Source organism: Haematobia irritans, chromosome 4 (genome assembly GCF_050003625.1).
Source record: "Haematobia irritans isolate KBUSLIRL chromosome 4, ASM5000362v1, whole genome shotgun sequence".
Lineage (NCBI taxonomy): Eukaryota > Metazoa > Arthropoda > Insecta > Diptera > Muscidae > Haematobia > Haematobia irritans.
The window spans coordinates 69,559,454-69,584,229 of NC_134400.1; positions in this window are offsets into that span (position 1 = coordinate 69,559,454).

The following is a 24,776-nucleotide window of genomic DNA, read 5'->3' on the forward strand; positions in this document are numbered from 1 at the left end:
TTGGATAAAAAATATTTGAATTTATGGAATTAGACCAATCTAAATTACATAAATTGAAATCACCTAAAATAAAAGAGCCAGCTGAATCATTATCAGGGACCAGGCTAGTGATATTAAAAATATGAGCATCATATAAAGTTTGATGAGAACCAGATGGTATATATGATACAATAATAAATAATACAGATTTAGAACCAATTAGTTTAATACAAAGTTGATCAAGTAATGAATCATTATTTACCAAAGGAACTTCAGCAGAAATTAAAACTTTTCTTACTGCAATTAATACACCACCACCTCGAGAGTGACCAGTCTTAACAGGGTCACGATCTTTACGGTATATATTGTAGATATTCATATCGAAAAATTCACTATTCAGAAAATCCGGGTTGAGCCATGTCTCAGTTAAAACAATAACATCGAACTCTGATTGAGACGTTTCCATAAACAGTTCATCGCATTTCGTTCTCATTCCACCAATATTTTGATAGTAAACACGGAGCAGGGAAAATTCTACTGGTTTTATGCTCCCGGTATATCCATCCGAGTGTTTTGAAAATTCACAAAAGGACGAATTTGCACATTAGCAGGCCATAGCGATGGTGTAAATACTGCATTATAAAATTCAGGCGAAATACCCACTTTAAAATTTATGCTCCTTAATTCATTCAGATTAGCATCCTTTTTGACTAATTTATAGCAAGTAAAGTTTTTGGCATCAATCTTAAGATGTTTTGCTAAGTAGTTTATAATATCTTGTTCAGTAACTGTAGGACGGAACGAAGAGATATGAACCCATTTCTTTCTAACTACAACTTCCAGTTCTTCATTATCATTTTGCCCAATAACAGCCTTTTTACGATTTTTTCTTGGCTGTACAGTATTCCACTGTAAATTGTTTGCTGGTATGTTATTATTAACACCACCAACAGTTTCCAAAGCAGCAGTATCTATGTTAGCAGCAGTATCTATGTTAGCAGCAGTATCTATGTTAGCAACGGTATCTATGTTAGCAGCACTATCTATGTTCACAACATGCAACTCTTCAATAGTAACAGCATCCATTCTCTTATTAGAACCAACAACAGGCATAGTGATATTAGCAGACTCAATAGGCTTAACAGGTACACACAAGCTATTCTCATCAATTGGGAGAGCATTAGAGAGAGAATCCAATGATAACGCAGATAATGTATTTGGCACAACTGATGTAGTTGACAAACCAGTATTAGAACAAGAAGCAGCATTGTATGAAATATTTGCAGTTGTGTTAGATCGATCAATAAACACAGTAAGCATACTCTTAAGCTCTTTTATTTCTCCAGAAAGTAGAGAGATAGAGGCAACCAAATCACTGGATACGAGCAAGCATTCATTGCAATTGTAAACACAATTTTTCGTTTTTTTTAACAGTTTCTAATGTACTTTGTTCATTAACTCCAGAACAAAAGTAATGAAATTTAGCTTTGCAGATGTTACATCTCACATATTTTAAAGATTGCAGAGATTTAAAGCATTTAACACAGATATTATTCGTGGACACAGAAGCCATTAAAAAACGTCTAATCACGATGAATGACAAAAGAGAAGTGTGTTAGGAGATATGGGCAAAATAAGTTTTTCATATCAAAATTTAAATTTTTTTAGGTTTTGGGTGGATTATTAAATTTTTTGGGGTGTTACGAATTAAAGTCCTTTTCGCTCTAGGAGGCATATATACGAAGATATGGGCAAAATAAGTTTTTCAGATAAAAATTTCAATTTTTTTAGGTTTTGGGAGGATTATTAAATTTTTTGGGGGTGGTCACGAATTAAAGTCCTTTTCACCCTAGGACGTATATTTAAGGAGATATGGGCAAAATAACTTTTTCATATAAAAATTGCAATTTTATTAGGTTTTGAGCGGATTATTAAATTTTTTGGGGTGTTACGAATTAAAGTCCTTTTCGCGCTAGGGCGCTTAGTTTAGGAGATATGGGCAAAATAAGTTTTTCATATCAAAATTTAAATTTTGTTTAGGTTTTGGGTGGATTTGTCAATTTTTTGGGGGTGGTCACGAATTTAAGTCCTTTTCGCCCTAGGACGTATATTTAAGGAGATATGGGCAAAATAACTTTTTCATATAATAATTGCAATTTTTTTAGGTTTTGAGCGGATTATTAAATTTTTAGGGGTGTTACGAATTAAAGTCCTTTTCGCTCTAGGACGCGTATATACGAAGATATGGGCAAAATAAGTTTTTCAGATAAAAATTTCAATTTTTTAGGTCTTGGGAGGATTATTCAATTTTTTTGGGGGTGGTCATGAATTAAAGTCCTTTTCGTCCTAGGACGCATATTTAAGGAGATATGGGCAAAATAACTTTTTCATATAAAAATTGCAATTTTTTTAGGTTTTGAGTGGATTATTAAATTTTTTGGGGTGTTACGAGTTAAAGTCCTTTTCGCTCTAGGACGCGTATATACGAAGATATGGGCAAAATAAATTTTTCAGATAAAAATTTCAATTTTTTTAGGTTTTGGGAGGATTATTCAATTTTTTTGGGGGTGGTCATGAATTAAGTCCTTTTCGCGCTAGGGCGCTTAGTTTAGGAGATATGGGCACAATAAGTTTTTAATATCAAAATTTAAATTTTTTTAGGTTTTGGGTGGATTATTAATTTTTTTGGGGTGTTACGAATTAAAGTCCTTTTCGCTCTAGGAAGCGTATATACGAAGATATGGGCAAAATAAGTTTTTCAGATCAAAATTTCAATTTTTTTAGGTTTTGGGACGATTATTCAATTTTTTGGGGGTGGTCACGAATTAAAGTCCTTTTCGCCCTAGGACGTATATTTAAGGAGATATGGGCAAAATAACTTTTTCATATAAAAATTGCAATTTTTTTAGGTTTTGAGCGGATTATTAAATTTTTTAGGGTGTTACGAATTAAAGTCCTTTTCGCGCTAGGGCGCTTAGTTTAGGAGATATTGGCAAAATAAGTTTTTCATATCAAAATTTAAATTTTGTTTAGGTTTTGGGTGGATTTGTCAATTTTGTGGGTGTGGTCACGAATTAAAGTCCTTTTCGCCCTAGGACGTATATTTAAGGAGGTATGGGTAAACTAACTTTTTCATATGAAAATTGCAATTTTTTAGGTTTTGAGCGATTTATTAAATTTTTTGGGGTGTTACGAATTAAAGTCCTTTTCGCTCTAGGACGCGTATATACGAAGATATGAGCAAAATAAGTTTTTCATATAATAATTGCAATTTTTTTAGGTTTTGAGCGGATTATTAATTTTTTTGGGGTGTTACGAATTAAAGTCCTTTTCGCTCTAGGAAGCGTATATACGAAGATATGGGCAAAATAAGTTTTTCAGATAAAAATTTCAAATTTTTTAGGTCTTGGGAGGATTATTCAATTTTTTTGGGGGTGGTCATGAATTAAAGTCCTTTTCGCCTTTTGAGTGGATTATTAAAGTTTTTGGGGTGTTACGAGTTAAAGTGCTTTTCGCTCTAGGACGCGTATATACGAAGATATGGGCAAAATAAGTTTTTCAGATAAAAATTTCAATTTTTTTTAGGTTTTGGGAGGATTATTCAATTTTTTTGGGGGTGGTCATTAATTAAAGTCCTTTTCGCGCTAGGGCGCTTAGTTTAGGAGGTATGGGCAAAATAAGTTTTTCATATCAAAATTTAAATTTTGTTTAGGTTTTGGGTGGATTTGTCAATTTTTTGGGTGTGGTCACGAATTAAAGTCCCTTTCGCCCTAGGACGCATATTTAAGGAGATATGGGCAAAATAACTTTTTCATATAAAAATTGCAATTTTTTTAGGTTTTGAGTGGATTATTAAATTTTTTGGGGTGTTACGAGTTAAAGTCCTTTTCGCTCTAGGACGAGTATATACGAAGATATTTGCAAAATAAGTTTTTCAGATAAAAATTTCAATTTTTTTAGGTTTTGGGAGGATTATTCAATTTTTTTGGGGGTGGTCATGAATTAAAGTCCTTTTCGCGCTAGGGTGCTTAGTTTAGGAGATATGGGCAAAATAACTTTTTCATATAAAAATTGCAATTTTTTTAGGTTTTGAGCGGATTATTAAATTTTTTGGGGTGTTACGAATTAAAGTCCTTTTCGCTCTAGGACGCGTATATACGAAGATATGGGCAAAATAAGTTTTTCAGATAAAAATTTCAATTTTTTTAGGTCTTGGGAGGATTATTCAATTTTTTTGGGGGTGGTCATGAATTAAAGTCCCTTTCGCCCTAGGACGCATATTTAAGGAGATATGGGCAAAATAACCTTTTCATATAAAAATTGCAATTTTTTTGGATTTTGAGTGGATTATTAAATTTTTTTGGGGTGTTACGAGTTAAAGTCCTTTTCGCTCTAGGACGAGTATATACGAAGATATTTGCAAAATAAGTTTTTCAGATAAAAATTTCAATTTTTTTAGGTTTTGGGAGGATTATTCAATTTTTTTGGGGGTGGTCATGAATTAAAGTCCTTTTCGCGCTAGGGCGCTTAGTTTAGGAGATATGGGCAAAATAAGTTTTTCATATCAAAATTTAAATTTTTTTAGGTTTTGGGTGGATTTGTCAATTTTTTGGGGGTGGTCACGAATTAAAGTCCTTTGCGCCCTAGGACGTATATTTAAGGAGATATGGGCAAAATAACTTTTTCATATAAAAATTGAAATTTTTTAGTTTTTGAGCGGATTATTAATTTTTTTGGGGTGTTACGAATTAAAGTCCTTTTTCGCGTTAGGACGCGTATATACGAAGATATGGGCAAAATAAGTTTTTCAGATAAAAATTTTAATTTTTTTAGGTTTTGGGAGGATTATTCAATTTTTTTGGGGGTGGTCATGAATTAAAGTCCTTTTCGCGCTAGGGCGCTTAGTTTAGGAGATATGGGCAAAATAAGTTTTTCATAGCAAAATTTAATTTTTTTTTTAGGTTTTGGGTGGATTTGTCAATTTTTTGGGGGTGGTCACGAATTTAAGTCCTTTTCGCCCTAGGACGTATATTTAAGGAGATATGGGCAAAATAACTTTTTCATATAAAAATTGCAATTTTTTTAGGTTTTGAGCGAATTATTAAATTTTTTGGGGTGTTACGAATTAAAGTCCTTTTCGCTCTAGGACGCATATATACGAAGATATGGGCAAAATAAGTTTTTCAGATAAAAATTTAAATTTTTTTAGGTTTTGGGAGGATTATTCAATTTTTTTGGGGGTGGTCATGAATTAAAGTCCTTTTCGCGCTAGGGCGCTTAGTTTAGGAGATATGGGCAAAATAAGTTTTTCATATCAAAATGTATTTTTTTTTTAGGTTTTGGGTGGATTTGTCAATTGTTTGGGGGTGGTCACGAATTTAAGTCCTTTTCGCCCTAGGACGTATATTTAAGGAGATATGGGCAAAATAACTTTTTCATATAATAATTGCAATTTTTTTTAGGTTTTGAGCGGATTATTAAATTTTTAGGGGTGTTACGAATTAAAGTCCTTTTCGCTCTAGGACGCGTATATACGAAGATATGGGCAAAATAAGTTTTTCAGATAAAAATTTCAATTTTTTAGGTCTTGGGAGGATTATTCAATTTTTCTGGGGGTGGTCATGAATTAAAGTCCTTTTCGCCCTAGGACGCATATTTAAGGAGATATGGGCAAAATAACTTTTTCATATAAAAATTGCAATTTTTTAGGTTTTGAGTGGATTATTAAATTTTTTGGGGTGTTACGAGTTAAAGACCTTTTCGCTCTAGGACGAGTATATACGAAGATATTTGCAGAATAAGTTTTTCAGATAAAAATTTCAATTTTTTTAGGTTTTGGGAGGATCATTCAATTTTTTTGGGGGTGGTCATGAATTAAAGTCCCTTTCGCCCTAGGACGCATATTTAAGGAGATATGGGCAAAATAACTTTTTCATATAAAAATTGCAATTTTTTTGGATTTTGAGTGGATTATTAAATTTTTTTGGGGTGTTACGAGTTAAAGTCCTTTTCGCTCTAGGACGAGTATATACGAAGATATTTGCAAAATAAGTTTTTCAGATAAAAATTTAAATTTTTTTAGGTCTTGGGAGGATTATTCAATTTTTTTGGGGGTGGTCACGAATTAAAGTCCTTTGCGCCCTAGGACGTATATTTAAGGAGATATGGGCAAAATAACTTTTTCATATAAAAATTGCAATTTTTTAGGTTTTGAGCGGATTATTAATTTTTTTGGGGTGTTACGAATTAAAGTCCTTTTCGCGTTAGGACGCGTATATACGAAGATATGGGCAAAATAAGTTTTTCAGATAAAAATGTCAATTTTTTTAGGTTTTGGGAGGATTATTCAATTTTTTTGGGGGTGGTCATGAATTAAAGTCCTTTTCGCGCTAGGGCGCTTAGTTTAGGAGATATGGGCAGAATACGTTTTTCATATCAAAATTTAAATTTTTTTAGGTTTTGGGTGGATTATTTAATTTTTTTGGGTGTTACGAATTAAAGTCCTTTTCGCTCTAGGACGCATATATACGAAGATATGGGCAAAAAAAGTTTTTCAGATAAAAATTTCAATTTTTTTTAGGTTTTGGGAGGATTATTAATTTTTTTTGGGGGTGGTCATGAATTAAAGTCCTTTTCGCGCTAGGGCGCTTAGTTTAGGAGATATGGGCAAAATAAGTTTTTCATATCAAAATTTAAATTTTTTAGGTTTTGGGTGGATTTGTCAATTTTTTTGGGGTGGGCACGAATTAAAGTCCATTTCGCCGTAGGACGCATATTTAAGGAGATATGGGCAAAATAACATTTTCATATAAAAATTGCAATTTTTTTAGGTTTTGAGTGGATTATTAATTTTTTTGGGGTGTTACGAATTAAAGTCCTTTTCGCTCTAGGACGCGTATATACGAAGATATGGGCAAAATAAGTTTTTCAGATAAAAATTTCAATTTTTTTAGGTTTTGGGAGGATTATTCAATTTTTTTGGGGGTGGTCATGAATTAAAGTCCTTTTCGCGCTAAGGCGCTTAGTTTAGGAGATATGGGCAAAATAAGTTTTTCATATCAAAATTTAATTTTTTTTAGGTTTTGGGTGGATTTGTCAATTTTTTGGGGGTGGTCATGAATTAAAGTCCTTTTCGCCCTAGGACGTATATTTAAGGAGATATGGGCAAAATAACTTTTTCATATAAAAATTGCAATTTTTTAGGTTTTGAGCGGATTATTAAATTTTTTGGGGTGTTACGAATTAAAGTCCTTTTCGCTCTAGGACGCGTATATACGAAGATATGGGCAAAATAAGTTTTTCAGATAAAAATTTCAATTTTTTTAGGTTTTGGGAGGATTATTCAATTTTTTTGGGGGTGGTCATGAATTAAAGTCCTTTTCGCGCTAGGGCGCTTAGTTTAGGAGATATGGGAAAAATAAGTTTTTCATATCAAAATTTAAATTTTTTAGATTTTGGGTGGATTTGTCAATTTTTTGGGGGTGGTCACGAATTAAAGTCCATTTCGCCCTAGGACGTATATTTAAGGAGATATGGGCAAAATAACTTTTTCATATAAAAATTGCAATTTTTTTAGGTTTTGAGCGGATTATTAAATTTTTTGGGGTGTAACGAATTAAAGTCCTTTTCGCGCTAGGGCGCTTAGTTTAGGAGATATGGGCAAAATAAGTTTTTCATATCAAAATTTAAATTTTGTTTAGGTTTTGGGTGGATTTGTCAATTTTTTGGGTGTGGTCACGAATTAAAGTCCTTTTCGCCCTAGGACGTATATTTAAGGAGGTATGGGCAAAATAACTTTTTCATATAAAAATTGCAATTTTTTTAGGTTTTGAGCGAATTATTAAATTTTTTGGGGTGTTACGAATTAAAGTCCTTTTCGCTCTAGGACGCATATATACGAAGATATGGGCAAAATAAGTTTTTCAGATAAAAATTTAAATTTTTTTAGGTTTTGAGAGGATTATTCAATTTTTTTGGGGGTGGTCATGAATTAAAGTCCTTTTCGCGCTAGGGCGCTTAGTTTAGGAGATATGGGCAAAATAAGTTTTTCATATCAAAATGTAATTTTTTTTAGGTTTTGGGTGGATTTGTCAATTTTTTGGGGGTGGTCACGAATTTAAGTCCTTTTCGCCCTAGGACGTATATTTAAGGAGATATGGGTAAAATAACTTTTTCATATAATAATTGCAATTTTTTTAGGTTTTGAGCGGATTATTAAATTTTTAGGGGTATTACGAATTAAAGTCCTTTTCGCTCTAGGACGCGTATATACGAAGATATGGGCAAAATAAGTTTTTCAGATAAAAATTTCAATTTTTTAGGTCTTGGGAGGATTATTCAATTTTTTTGGGGGTGGTCATGAATTAAAGTCCTTTTCGCCCTAGGACGCATATTTAAGGAGATATGGGCAAAATAACTTTTTCATATAAAAATTGCAATTTTTTTTAGGTTTTGAGTGGATTATTAAATTTTTTGGGGTGTTACGAGTTAAAGTCCTTTTCGCTCTAGGACGAGTATATACGAAGATATTTGCAAAATAAGTTTTTCAGATAAAAATTTCAATTTTTTTAGGTTTTGGGAGGATTATTCAACTTTTTTGGGGGTGGTCATGAATTAAGTCCTTTTCGCGCTAGGGCGCTTAGTTTAGGAGATATGGGCAAAATAAGTTTTTAATATCAAAATTTAAATTTTTTAGGTTTTGGGTGGATTATTAATTTTTTTGGGGTGTTACGAATTAAAGTCCTTTTCGCTCTAGGAAGCGTATATACGAAGATATGGGCAAAATAAGTTTTTCAGATAAAAATTTCAATTTTTTAGGTCTTGGGAGGATTATTCAATTTTTTTGGGGGTGGTCATGAATTAAAGTCCTTTTCGCCCTAGGACGTATATTTAAGGAGATATGGGCAAAATATCTTTTTCATATAAAAATTGCAATTTTTTTAGGTTTTGAGCGGATTATTAAATTTTTTGGGGTGTTACGAATTAAAGTCCTTTTCGCGCTAGGGCGCTTTGTTTAGGAGATATGGGCAAAAAAAGTTTTTCATATCAAAATTTAAATTTTGTTTAGGTTTTGGGTGGATTTGTCAATTTTTTGGGTGTGGTCACGAATTAAAGTCCTTTTCGCCCTAGGACGTATATTTAAGGAGGTATGGGTAAACTAACTTTTTCATATAAAAATTGCAATTTTTTTAGGTTTTGAGCGAATTATTAAATTTTTCGCTCTAGGACGCGTATATACGAAGATATGAGCAAAATAAGTTTTTCATATAATAATTGCAATTTTTTTAGGTTTTGAGCGGATTATTAATTTTTTTGGGGTGTTACGAATTAAAGTCCTTTTCGCTCTAGGAAGCGTATATACGAAGATATGGGCAAAATAAGTTTTTCAGATAAAAATTTCAAATTTTTTAGGTCTTGGGAGGATTATTCAATTTTTTTGGGGGTGGTCATGAATTAAAGTCCTTTTCGCCCTAGGACGCATATTTAAGGAGATATGGGCAAAATAACTTTTTCATATAAAAATTGCAATTTTTTTAGGTTTTGAGTGGATTATTAAAGTTTTTGGGGTGTTACGAGTTAAAGTGCTTTTCGCTCTAGGACGCGTATATACGAAGATATGGGCAAAATAAGTTTTTCAGATAAAAATTTCAATTTTTTTTAGGTTTTGGGAGGATTATTCAATTTTTTTTGGGGGTGGTCATTAATTAAAGTCCTTTTCGCGCTAGGGCGCTTAGTTTAGGAGATATGGGCAAAATAAGTTTTTCATATCAAAATTTAAATTTTGTTTAGGTTTTGGGTGGATTTGTCAATTTTTTGGGTGTGGTCACGAATTTTTTTTTTTTTTTTTTTTTTTTTTTTTTATTTTTTTTGTTTTTTTCAATTTATTTAATTTTATTTATATTAGTACATGTGTTTCATAATATAGCGCTGTATTCAAAAACTATATACATTACAATATCCCGCGAAGCCTTTTACAAGCTTGTCTGCAGGAAAGGGAATGTCTTATAATAATATGAGTTCATCATTTAAATATAATTTCTACTACTATTTTATAATATATTTTTTTTATTAATTTTTTTCGTTCACTGATTTTGATGTTCTAAAAAATGTGTTTTCATACAATTTTTTAATTTATGTTTTATCTTTATATTGCTAATTTCAACTGGCAATTTGTTTAAAATTGTAGGAAGTTGTACTGCAACTGATGATTTTCCGAAATTGTTACAAAATGTTGGAACTTTGAATCTTCCTTGTGATCTACTTCTCGTATTATGCTCATGGTCTATCTTTGTAAGGTATTCACTTTCGTTGTAAAATTCGACGGCCAAGGAGAGTTTATATATGTTTTGCACATTCAGAATCCTTTGCGTAAACATAAAATGACTTAAATCAGATGATGTTCTACTAGTATGTCTGCTTTCATTTTCTCTATTGCCTAATAAGTTGTTCGTTGAAATGTTGTTGTGTTTCTTCATGAGTATTTTCAATAATCTATACTGCATTTGTTGAATTGATTTGACATATGGGGAGTTTCCCCATGCTATTATTCCATATCTGATGTAAGATTCGGATAATGAAAAGTATATTTGTTTCAAAACTCGCTGGGGTGCGCAATTACTTAAATGATGCAGAACAAATGCTGTACTTTGTAATTTCTTGTGTAACGCCTCAATGTGTGGTCTCCATTTGAAATTTTGGTCGACAATAATACCAAGATATTTATACGTATTTACTAATTCAATAGATGTTCCACAATTGTCAATTAAATTTCCATTTTTGTTATGCAAACAATCATTGTCGTGAAACACTAAATTTATTGGCGTGTAGAGTGAATGTGATGGTTTTATGTGCATAATCTTGGTCTTGTTTGCGTTTATTATTAAACCTTTATCGTGGCACCAACGGGTGATTTTATTAAATTCCTTCTGCATAACAGATGTAGCGGTGGCAACATCACTGTTTGACACGATAATAGCCGTGTCATCAGCGTACGCGAAAACATTGCTATCTCTCAGAATATTTACCATCTCATTTGTATAAATAATATACAAGAGTGGTCCTAACTTGGAGGTACGCCAAAATCCAAATTCATTTCAGAGCTTAAGTTGTCACCAATTTTTACTCTGAAGGTTCTACATTCCAAATAGCTTTTGAACCAGTTTAAGCAATTACCTCTGATTCCAATTCTTTCTAATGTTTCCAGCAACTTTTTGTGGCATAGGGTATCGAACGCCTTACTGAAATCAATAAATAGGACTAAATTGTGCATATTGCTGTTTAGGCCTTTATTGATAAGGTTTGAGAAATGGCCCAGCAACTTATTAATATTTTTTCCCTTTTGAAATCCAAATTGGTGTTTGCTGATAATACCGTACTTTTGTAAAAATGGACTAACTCTCCTTATAATTACTTCTTCCAATACCTTTTCAAGAACTGGTAAAATCGATATAGGCCTGTAGTTATTATAATTATTTTTAGTTCCACTTTTATACACAGGTCTTATTATTGATGTTTTCATTAACTTTGGAACAAGAGCTTCATGCATACTCATATTCATTAGTGTTGTAATAATAGGGACAAGACTGTACATATTATTTTTTATATCCTTAGCTCTAATTTTGTCTACGCCTGGTCCTTTGTTTGGATTTAATTTGTTTATAATATCTAATATTTCGTTTTCATCGGTATGAGAAACAAATATTGAGTTAGGCAAACTTAACTCAGGTTCATGTAGTGTTTTAAAGTAACATTTGTGAATTATTTTATTAACATTTTCATTAAATTGATTTCCAAATTTTTCGGCTACCATATTGGGATCTTCATTTCTGAAACTTTTTTTTATTGATTCATCAATATCATAATTTTTTTTGCCTATGAGTCCGTTGACAAGATACCAGGTTTTCTTCGTATCATTTCTAGTTTTTCTAAATTCATTTAGATAATATTCATTTTTCGCCGCGTTTATCATTTTATTTAGTTTGTTGTTAAACTTTTTATACTCAAATTCATAATTTTTATTACGTTTACATTGTTTCCACTTTCTATAAAGCCTATCTCGTATATGACAATACTCAAGGAGTTTATGATTTAACCAAGGGCTTAACGTCCTCTTTTCCATTTTTTTATTATAATTTGTTTTTGATTTTATGTATATATCATTAAATTTTTCAACAATAGCATAAAATAAAGTATTTGTATTTAACTTTTCATCCATAAGATCACCCCATTCTGCATCTTGTATTAAATTATTAATTTTACGTGAGTTTAGTACCGAGACTCTATTAGTTTCTTTATTCTCACATTTGGTGTCTGTATCTTCTAGACACCCAAAGAGTGAATAGTGATCCGATAGAGTTGTAGTAATCACAGCTGATTGTACGTTTTTTATGGATTTGTTTCTCCTAACAAACATATGATCTATACAAGATCTACTGTTGTTACTTAAGTCTTCTCTTGTAATCTCTCTCACAACACATTGCAGCCCATTACTTGACATAATGTCCATATATTTTGTTATTAGAGGAGTCTCTTTGATTATATCTATGTTAATGTCCCCGACCATAATTATCATTTGTTTTTTATTTATTTTTGTTAACATTTCGTCTAACTCTGTTAAAAAGTGGTTTACATTCTGACATGGTGGACGATAAATTGGCAGAAGAATAATTTGATGTTTTGCTGTCGTTAGTTTACATTGCATTGTTTCGAAATAGTTTGTATTCATATGTTCAGTTGAACAACTTAACGTATCTTTGATATAGATGGCGATTCCGCCGCCTCTCCCTTCCCGATTAAGAAAGAAGGAACTAAAACCACGAATATGATAAAAATTGATTTCACTATCAGTGATATTAGTTTCTACCAATACTATAATTTTTATATCACTTAATATATCGTTAATGGTTATAAGAAATTGGTTAAAATTTTTTCGCATTGAGCGTATATTCATGTATACCAAGGAAAAGGTGTTTTTTAAAAGAGTTTTTTCAATTTGATTAAAACTATCAAAAATGCAGTTTGATTTGTGTTCATTTATTAAGTTCATTTTGTATTTTATTTGTGTATAAATAATAAGAGAAATAGTGGAGATTTTAAATAGTTTTCGCTTTTGTTTTGATATTTTGATGTTTCGCTTTTGTATTTTTATTAATTTAGTATGAATGTATGTGTTTATTTACTTTTTTTCTTTCTTTTCTTTATTTGATCTTTTCTATATCATCTTCATTTCTAACAACAACAACACTATCGTTCTCAATTTTACGGGCAAGTACTTCTCCTTTTTGCACCCAAACGAATTTCCACTTCACTTCTCTCGCTTTGTTTTTGGCCAACCATAGCAATCGACGATTTTTGCTCGTGAGTTCGTCATTCAAATAAATGTACTTGTTATTGTCATTGCTCTCTTCATTTATACCACTTGCTTCGATTCTGTGTCTTGTAATGTGGTTCATTATTTCTTTTTTCTTTCTTAGGATAGGTTAGGTTAGGTTAAAGTGGCAGCCCGATTAAGATTCAGGCTCACTTAGACTATTCAGTCCATTGTGATACCACATTAACTAAAAGTACCTATTACATATGGGCACTTCTAGTTTTAACCGCTGAACCTTCTTGATTATTTTTCTTTGTTGAACCAACCAGATTGTTCCAAAAACAGTAGCAGACTGCTTAAGTTAACGTTTTCCAGATCCGCCAGTAATCTGAAGCTATATGCTCCTAAAAGTTGCTTGCGCTTTACACAAAATGCAGGACACTCACACAAGAGGTGTTTAATTGATTCTTTTTCCTCCGCATCATGACAGCTCATACAATAGTCATTATACTTCGCGCCAATAGTTTTTGCAAAATCGCCTATCAGGCAGCGACCCGTTATAGCAGATATCAGGAGTGATATCTGACGTCTCGAGAACATTAGCATATCTAGTGTGCGGTTTAAGTTGAAATGGGGCCATATTTGCTTGGTGTCGTTACAACCCTTGCAATTCTCCCATCGAACATTTGCCATCATAACAGCCTTCTCACGCAGCATGAGCTTGCAGGTAGCTAGGGGCATACCAACAAATTCTAGTTCCCCTGGAATATGTAAGGTAGTCCCTAGCCTTGCCAACTCATCCGCTTCGCAGTTCCCCGGTATGTTCCTATGGCCAGGCACCCATATTAGGTGAATATTGTACTGCTCAGCCATCTCATTGAGAGATTTGCGGCAGTCGATGGCCGTTTTCGAGTTGAGGAACACAGAGTCCAAGGATTTTATTGCAGGTTGACTGTCTGAGTATATATTAATGCCCACATTTTTTGGAACATTACTTCTCAGCCAATTCGCCACCTCTCTTATTGCTAATATTTCAGCCTGAAAAACACTACAGTGATTAGGTAATCTTTTCGCTATTCGAAGTTCCAGATCATTAGAATATACTCCGAACCCCACTTGTCCATCCAATTTGGAGCCATCAGTGTAGAAATCTATATATTCTTTATTCCCCGGGGTCTGTGTGCACCACGCCTCACTGTTGGGGATTAGAGTCTCAAACTTTTTGTCGAAAAGTGGACTCGCCAAAGTGTAATCCACTACGTTAGGCACATCTGGCATTGTTTTGAGGACAGAACTGTGACCGTAACCTTTTTCCGACCACAGCGATAGTTCGCGCAACCGCACAGCCGTTGTTGCAGCTGACTGTTTGGCCAAAATGTCTAAAGGCAATAGATGCAGCACGACATTAAGGGAATTTGTTCCTGTCTTGCTGAATGCGCCTGAAATACACAAACACGCCATACGCTGAACTTTATCTAAACAAGTCGGTTTCTGAAGTGCCGGCCACCAGACTACAACACCATATAGCATTATAGGTCTAACCACTGCCGTGTATAGCCAATGCACAATTTTTGGTTTCAGTCCCCACTTTTTTCCTATTGCCTTTTTGCACGAGTACAAAGCTACAGTTGCCTTTCTCGCCCTTTCTTCAATATTAAGCTTAAAGTTCAGCTTCCTGTCCAAAATAACGCCAAGGTATTTTGCACATTCACCAAAGGGAATTTCAATACCCCCTAAGGAAATAGGCCTAACCGTGGGAGTTTTGCGATCGTTGCAGTACATGACTAATTCTGTCTTTGCAGGATTTACCCCAAGACCATTGTCTTTCGCCCATTTCTCAGTCATCCGGAGGGCCCTCTGAATAATATCTCTGATTGTGGATGGGAATTTTCCCCTGACTGCCAGAGCCACATCATCTGCGTATGCCACCACTTTTATCCTTTCTTTTTCTAGAGTAACCAGAAGGCTATTTATAGCAACATTCCAAAGAAGAGGTGATAGGACTCCTCCTTGGGGAGTGCCTCTGTTCACATACCTTTGTATGTTTGCTTGTCCTAGTGTGGCTGAAATACGTCTCTTCATTAGCAGTTCGTCTAACAGCCTGAGTATACATGGATCAACATTCAGAGTTGTCAGTCCATTTAATATCGAGCTCGGATGGACATTATTGAACGCCCCTTCGATGTCTAGAAACGCCACGATTGTGTATTCTTTGACAGATAGTGAGCTTTCAATAAAGCTGACTAGTTCATGTAGTGCGGTCTCAGTAGACCTGCCCTTCGAGTATGCATGCTGTCGTTTCGAGAACAAACTTGAATCGATGCTAGTTCTAAGATAAATATCTATCATCCTCTCCAGAGTCTTAAGTAGGAATGAGGATAAGCTGATTGGTCGGAAATCCTTCGCCCTCGAGTGAGAGGCTTTTCCCGCTTTAGGTATGAAAACGACTTTTGTTTCCCTCCACTTTCCTGGGATATATGATAAGTTGATACATCCTTTATATATCACCGACAACCAGGGGATAATTTTGTCAGTTACAGCTTGTAACTCCGCCGGAGTAATTCCATCAGGTCCAGGGGATTTGAATGGTCCAAAGCTATTTAGCGCCCATCTTATTCTAGTTTCCGATACAATTTCCTCGACAGGAAACGACCGCTGAGCAACTGTGGCACCGCCAGTACATGGTTCAACCGTCTGATTTCCAGGAAAATGTGTGTCCAATAGTACCTCCAGCGTCTCCTTACTGGACGTTGTCCAATTGCCCTCCGATGTTTTAATGAAACCTGGAGCGGAGTTGGTGGATGCTAGAACCTTCCGTAGTCTGGAAGCCTCGGACGTATTCTCAATACTGCTGCAGTAAGCATTCCAAGAGTTATGCTGAGCCTTTCTCAGTTCTCGCTTGTATCCTCTCAGATTCTTCTTGTAAGCGTCCCAGTCCTCAGGGGCTCTGGTGGACTTTGCCTTGTTAAAGAGCTTCCTGCAGGATTTCCTCATATTACTTAATTCCGTAGACCACCATGGTGGTCGATGTTTCCCCCTTGGCTTTCCTCTAGGGCATGCAGCTTTCAGTGAGATGTTGAAGGCCTTAGTAATCCGCTCCACTGCGTGTTCGATATCTTGCACATTTCTCATATTTGTCTCTGTTATTTCCGGTATCATCATATTGAACGATTCCCTATACCTATTCCAGTCAGCTTTCCTAACATTTGGCGGAAATATGATCTTGGTGATATGAACATCAAATTTGAAACTGATGTAGCGATGATCTGAGAAGCTGTGTTCACTTAAAACCTGCCACTCAGATATCATTTCATTTAGTTCTTGCGAGGCCAAGGTGATGTCCAAAACCTCTTGCCTGTTTTTAGTGACAAAGGTTGGGACATCTCCCTTGTTGCAAACTACCAGATTAGTACGCAAAATAAACTCTATTAGCGACTCTCCCCTTGCATTAGTATCACTACTTCCCCATATACTATGATGTGCATTCGCATCGCATCCCATAATGAGTTTCGCCTTTGTTTTCAGTGACTCCTCCACTAAGGTCTTAACGGCATATGGAGGCATCTCCCTGTCATGTCCCATGTAGACCGAAGATACCCAATATTTGCATTTGGCTATTTCTAAACTTGCAACGACAGTGTCTGTATTGCACATTGAGGGAAGCAGAAACAAATTGAGCTCGTTTTTAGCAATTATACAGGCTCGATTTACATCATTACCAGTATACTGCAATAGTTTGAACCCCGGAGTACTTAATTCACATATTTTGTTTTTGTAAACATATGGTTCTTGAATAAGAACTATATCTATGTCCCCTTTCATCAGGAGAACTTTTAAGGCAGCACATGCAGCCTTACAATGATGAAGATTTATCTGGAGGATCCGTAGGACCATCGAGATTTTCAACAACCGTCACATCAGCCGCTTCGATCGAGTCATCAAGAATGTCCTCTTCAGAGATATCGGTGACTCTCGCAATAACCATAGGTTCGACTTTGGTGAGTTCTGAGGCAATAGAAGCCTCCTCACGCATACGGTATCTATCCATGTCTTCAACTTTGGTATCTCCCTCGACTTCGCAAGAGGATCCGCTTACTTCTGATTCAGACAGAGGCTTGTCCATTTCTGAATCCTTTAGCTGATCGTTTTTATACACCTTCATTTGGATATAATGAAAGCCATAACATACACGGCCCTGGGACTTTGCCAGATGTGGCAAAGACTGAGTGTTCAATATAAACACTGCATGCCGTCTTGGTCCATCCACTTCATCCAAACGGCCAACCTTCCAATCAGCTGTTGGAAGATCTGGATTGCATCGTTTCAGTCTATTTAAAATAGATTCAGGGTCAGAAGGGTTTGCAGGTATCCAGGCATGTGCTCTAGGTCTAGCCGGTATGTCTTTCTTCTCGACTAACTCTAGAGCAGCTCCTTCCCAAACTTCACCAATTAGTATCAGAGCAGCTTTAAAACATTCTATAGACCTCTGGTCCTCAAATGCGACTAGCTTAAATCGTCCTTGATACCAACCAGCCTCTTGGTGTCGAGGATCTGGGCCGGGAAACTTTTCCAGTACCTGTGAGTAGACGACAGATAGAGCATTCTCAATTTCCCCCCATTTTTGCTTTGGAACCATACCGTCCAATGCTCCTTTATTAATGATAGCCATCACAAGGCTATCTTTAGCAACTGAGGCAAACGATCTTTGATCCCTTTTGGAGGATGGCAGCTCATCCGGCGATCGTTCCCTTTTTCCAGTCTCAAGAATTCCTTGAGCCCATTTTAAGGAATCGCTTTGTTTAGCCGACAACGTGCTTGGGTCGACTGATCCTAACTTCTTTAGGATAAACAAAGCATTTCTGCGTTCCTTGAATCTCTTTCGTGAGGGATTACCTCCTTTTGATGTCGTTACCTTAGAAAAAGTTCGACTTGTCAGTGTGTCGCCACCTGTCGACCCGTCTACAGGTCGACTAATTGGGCCTAACTCTTGGTCATTGCCCAGATTTATAACTCCAGTCGATACCCGTCCACTGGGCCCTGAAGTTAGCAACCCAGTGGATGACTTGGAATTTCGCTGCATGGTGGCTTAATATCCCACCACACTTGAAATTCGTAGTAGGTACCTATTACTATGAGTTTATCCGCTATTGAAAAAACACGTCCGTTCCGTTCGACGGTTGAAATGGAAATTTTTCTTTCTTAGGGAGCAAAGCTCCACAATCACTTTATTTTTCCCTTTCGGGCGATATGCATCGTCAATGTCACTTTCAGTTATATCCACATTAATTTTTGTTGCTATTTTTTTCACAGTGCAATGGAGCACTCATGTTTTCGGTTTTTACATTGTTTATTTCAATATGTTTTTCTACCAATTTTTGTTCGAGTTTATTTATTTTCATATCCATGTTATTTATTGTGTTCTGTCTTTCTTGCTGCTGTTTTTGTAATTCGACGACTTGAGCTGTGAGATTTGCAAAAGTTTGGTTCATCTCCGTTAGTGTTGATTGTTGGTTTTGTAATTGATTGCTAATAAATCCTAGTTGTGTTGTGATTTGTGTTATATTTTGCATCATCACTTGCATTGCATTGTTGGTATCAGAGATTGGTGGAATTAGCGTTTCTTTTTGGTTGTTGATTGGGGTTGAAGTTAAAACATTGTTTATCTGTCCAGATTTCTGATCGCTAATAGGGACACCTTGGCAAAAACGTTTATCTTTAAAAACTTCATCTTCGCCTTCTTCGCATTCTTTTCTATTTTGATCATCATCCGTATGCACAATTATATGATATGATGTATTTGAGCCCTTCCTCTCGCGACATTTGTGGCATCTCCAAGCTGCTTTTTTGGCGCTAGTCATTCCTCCGAAGGATGAGGTTTGGATAGTGCAGCAAGGCGAAAAATGATAACGAGAGTCACATTCACTGCATTTCATATGTTTTTCTTTATCATTAATTTCTTTTTGGCATTGCGAGCATTTAAAATTTTTGATTTTAGTATCCGACATATTGCTCTCAAATATTTTATTTCTCTCACAAATAATAATCGAAACGATATATTAGTGCGCTCAGCTCAATAAAACACATCCGTTCACAATGAAGGCAACTGACTGAATAAATTAATAAATTAAAGTCCCTTTCGCCCTAGGACGCATATTTAAGGAGATATGGGCAAAATAACTTTTTCATATAAAAATTGCAATTTTTTTAGGTTTTGAGTGGATTATTAAATTTTTTGGGGTGTTACGAGTTAAAGTCCTTTTCGCTCTAGGACGAGTATATACGAAGATATTTGCAAAATAAGTTTTTCAGATAAAAATTTCAATTTTTTTAGGTTTTGGGAGGATTATTCAATTTTTTTGGTGGTGGTCATGAATTAAAGTCCTTTTCGCGCTAGGGCGCTTAGTTTAGGAGATATGGGCAAAATAAGTTTTTCATATCAAAATTTAAATTTTTTTAGGTTTTGGGTGGATTATTAAATTTTTGGGGTGTTACGAATTAAAGTCCTTTTCGCTCTAGGACGCATATATACGAAGATATGGGCAAAATAAGTTTTTCAGATAAAAATTCCAATTTTTTTAGGTTTTGGGAGGATTATTAAATTTTTTTTGGGGGTGGTCATGAATTAAAGTCCTTTTCGCGCTAGGGCGCTTAGTTTAGGAGATATGGGCAAAATAAGTTTTTCATATCAAAATTTAAATTTTGTTTAGGTTTTGGGTGGATTTGTCAATTTTTTGGGTGTGGTCACGAATTAAAGTCCTTTTCACCCTAGGACGTATATTTAAGGAGATATGGGCAAAATAACTTTTTCATATAAAAATTGCAATTTTTTTAGGTTTTGAGCGGATTATTAAATTTTTTGGGGTGGTCATGAATTAAAGTCCTTTTCGCGCTAGGGCGCTTAGTTTAGGAGATATGGGCAAAATAAGTTTTTCATATCAAAATTTAAATTTTTTTAGGTTTTGGGTGGATTATTAAATTTTTTGGGGTGGTCATGAATTAAAGTCCTTTTCGCGCTAGGGCGCTTAGTTTAGGAGATATGGGCAAAATAAGTTTTTCAGATAAAAATTCCAATTTTTTTAGGTTTTGGGAGGATTATTAAATTTTTTTTGGGGGTGGTCATGAATTAAAGTCCTTTTCGCGCTAGGGCGCTTAGTTTAGGAGATATGGGCAAAATAAGTTTTTCATATCAAAATTTAAATTTTGTTTAGGTTTTGGGTGGATTTGTCAATTTTTTGGGTGTGGTCACGAATTAAAGTCCTTTTCACCCTAGGACGTATATTTAAGGAGATATGGGCAAAATAACTTTTTCATATAAAAATTGCAATTTTTTTAGGTTTTGAGCGGATTATTAAATTTTTTGGGGTGGTCATGAATTAAAGTCCTTTTCGCGCTAGGGCGCTTAGTTTAGGAGATATGGGCAAAATAAGTTTTTCATATCAAAATTTAAATTTTTTTAGGTTTTGGGTGGATTATTAAATTTTTTGGGGTGGTCATGAATTAAAGTCCTTTTCGCGCTAGGGCGCTTAGTTTAGGAGATATGGGCAAAATAAGTTTTTCAGATAAAAATTTCAATTTTTTTAGGTTTTGGGAGGATTATTAAATTTTTTTTGGGGGAGGTCATGAATTAAAGTCCTTTTCGCGCTAGGGCGCTTAGTTTAGGAGATATGGGCAAAATAAGTTTTTCATATCAAAATTTAAATTTTGTTTAGGTTTTGGGTGGATTTGTCAATTTTTTGGGTGTGGTCACGAATTAAAGTCCTTTTCGCCCTAGGACGTATATATAAGGAGGTATGGGCAAAATAACTTTTTCATATAATAATTGCAATTTTTTTAGGTTTTGAGCGAATTATTAAATTTTTTGGGGTGTTACGAATTAAAGTCCTTTTCGCTCTAGGACGCGTATATACGAAGATATGAGCAAAATAAGTTTTTCATATAATAATTGCAATTTTTTTAGGTTTTGACCGGATTATTAATTTTTTTGGGGTGTTACGAATTAAAGTCCTTTTCGCTCTAGGAAGCGTATATACGAAGATATGGGCAAAATAAGTTTTTCAGATAAAAATTTCAAATTTTTTAGGTCTTGGAAGGATTATTCATTTTTTTTGGGGGTGGTCATGAATTAAAGTCCTTTTCGCCCTAGGACACATATTTAAGGAGATATGGGCAAAATAACTTTTTCATATAAAAATTGCAATTTTTTTAGGTTTTGAGTGGATTATTAAAGTTTTTGGGGTGTTACGAGTTAAAGTGCTTTTCGCTCTAGGACGCGTATATACGAAGATATGGGCAAAATAAGTTTTTCAGATAAAAATTTCAATTTTTTTTAGGTTTTGGGAGGATTATTCAATTTTTTTGGGGGTGGTCATTAATTAAAGTCCTTTTCGCGCTAGGGCGCTTAGTTTAGGAGATATGGGCAAAATAAGTTTTTCATATCAAAATTTAAATTTTGTTTAGGTTTTGGGTGGATTTGTCAATTTTTGTGGGTGTGGTCACGAATTAAAGTCCTTTTCGCCCTAGGACGTATATTTAAGGAGGTATGGGCAAAATAACTTTTTCATATAAAAATTGCAATTTTTTTAGGTTTTGAGCGGATTATTAAATTTTTTGGGGTGTTACGAATTAAAGTCCTTTTCGCTCTAGGACGCGTATATACGAAGATATGGGCAAAATAAGTTTTTCAGATAAAAATTTCAATTTTTTTAGGTTTTGGGAGGATTATTCAATTTTTTGGGGGTGGTCATGAATTAAAGTCCTTTTCGCGCTAGGGCGCTTAGTTTAGGAGATATGGGCAAACTAACTTTTTCATATAAAAATTTAAATTTTTTTAGGTTTTGAGCGAATTATTAAATTTTTTGGGGTGTTACGAATTAAAGTCCTTTTCGCTCTAGGGCGCGTATATACGAAGATATGGGTAAAATAAGTTTTTCAGATAAAAATTTAAATTTTTTTAGGTTTTGGGAGGATTATTCAATTTTTTTGGGGGTGGTCATGAATTAAAGTCCTTTTCGCGCTAGGGCGCTTAGTTTAGGAGATATGGGCAAAATAAGTTTTTCATATTAAAATTTAAATTTTTTTAGGTTTTGGGTGGATTTGTCATTTTTTTGGGGGTGGTCACGAATTAAAGTCCTTTTCGTCCTAGGACGTTTATTTAAGGAGGTATGGGCAAAATAACTTTTTCATATAAAAATTGCAATTTTTTTAGGTTTTGAGCGGATTATTAAATTTTTTGGGGTGTTACGAATTAAAGTCCTTTTCGCTCTAGGACGCGTATATACGAAGATATGGGCAAAATAAGTTTTTCAGATAAAAATTTCAATTTTTTTTAGGTCTTGGGAGGATTATTCAATTTTTTTGGGGGTGGTCATGAATTAAAGTCCTTTTCGCCCTAGGACGCATATTTAAGGAGATATGGGCAAAATAACTTTTGCATATAAAAATTGCAATTTTTTTAGGTTTTGAGCGGATTATTAAACTTTTTGGGGTGTTACGAATTAAAGTCCTTTTCGCTCTAGGATGCGTATATACGAAGATATGGGCAAAATAAGTTTTTCAGATAAAAATTTCAATTTTTTTAGGTTTTGGGAGGATTATTCAATTTTTTTGGGGGTGGTCATGAATTAAAGTCCTTTTCGCGCTAGGGCGCTTAGTTTAGGAGATATGGGCAAAATAAGTTTTTCATATTAAAATTTAAATTTTTTTAGGTTTTGGGTGGATTTGTCAATTTTTTGGGGGTGGTCACGAATTAAAGTCCTTTTCGCCCTAGGACGTATATTTAAGGAGGTATGGACAAAATAACTTTTTCATATAAAAATTGCAATTTTTTTAGGTTTTGAGCGGATTATTAAATTTTTTGGGGTGTTACGAATTAAAGTCCTTTTCGCTCTAGGATGCGTATATACGAAGATATGGGCAAAATAAGTTTTTCAGATAAAAATTTCAATTTTTTTAGGTTTTGGGAGGATTATTCAATTTTTTTGGGGGTGGTCATGAATTAAAGTCCTTTTCGCGCTAGGGCGCTTAGTTTAGGAGATATGGGCAAACTAACTTTTTCATATAAAAATTTCAATTTTTTTAGGTTTTGAGCGAATTATTAAATTTTTTGGGGTGTTACGAATTAAAGTCCTTTTCGCTCTAGGGCGCGTATATACGAAGATATGGGTAAAATAAGTTTTTCAGATAAAAATTTAAATTTTTTTAGGTTTTGGGAGGATTATTCAATTTTTTTGGGGGTGGTCATGAATTAAAGTCCTTTTCGCGCTAGGGCGCTTAGTTTAGGAGATATGGGCAAAATAAGTTTTTCATATTAAAATTTAAATTTTTTTAGGTTTTGGGTGGATTTGTCAATTTTTTGGGGGAGGTCACGAATTAAAGTCCTTTTCGTCCTAGGACGTTTATTTAAGGAGGTATGGGCAAAATAACTTTTTCATATAAAAATTGCAATTTTTTTAGGTTTTGAGCGGATTATTAAATTTTTTGGGGTGTTACGAATTAAAGTCCTTTTCGCTCTAGGACGCGTATATACGAAGATATGGGCCAAAATAAGTTTTTCAGATAAAAATTTCAATTTTTTTTAGGTCTTGGGGGGATTATTCAATTTTTTTGGGGGTGGTCATGAATTAAAGTCCTTTTCGCCCTAGGACGCATATTTAAGGAGATATGGGCAAAATAACTTTTGCATATAAAAATTGCAATTTTTTTAGGTTTTGAGCGGATTATTAAATTTTTTGGGGTGTTACGAATTAAAGTCCTTTTCGCTCTAGGATGCGTATGTACGAAGATATGGGCAAAATAAGTTTTTCAGATAAAAATTTCAATTTTTTTAGGTTTTGGGAGGATTATTCAATTTTTTTGGGGGTGGTCATGAATTAAAGTCCTTTTCGCGCTAGGGCGCTTAGTTTAGGAGATATGGGCAAAATAAGTTTTTCATATTAAAATTTTTTTAGGTTTTGGGTGGATTTGTCAATTTTTTGGGGGTGGTCACGAATTAAAGTCCTTTTCGCCCTAGGACGTATATTTAAGGAGGTATGGACAAAATAACTTTTTCATATAAAAATTGCAATTTTTTTAGGTTTTGAGCGGATTATTAAATTTTTTGGGGTGTTACGAATTAAAGTCCTTTTCGCTCTAGGATGCGTATATACGAAGATATGGGCAAAATAAGTTTTTCAGATAAAAATTTCAATTTTTTTAGGTTTTGGGAGGATTATTCAATTTTTTTGGGGGTGGTCATGAATTAAAGTCCTTTTCGCGCTAGGGCGCTTAGTTTAGGAGATATGGGCAAACTAACTTTTTCATATAAAAATTTCAATTTTTTTAGGTTTTGAGCGAATTATTAAATTTTTTGGGGTGTTACGAATTAAAGTCCTTTTCGCTTTAGGGCGCGTATATACGAAGATATGGGTAAAATAAGTTTTTCAGATAAAAATTTAAATTTTTTTAGGTTTTGGGAGGATTATTCAATTTTTTTGGGGGTGGTCATGAATTA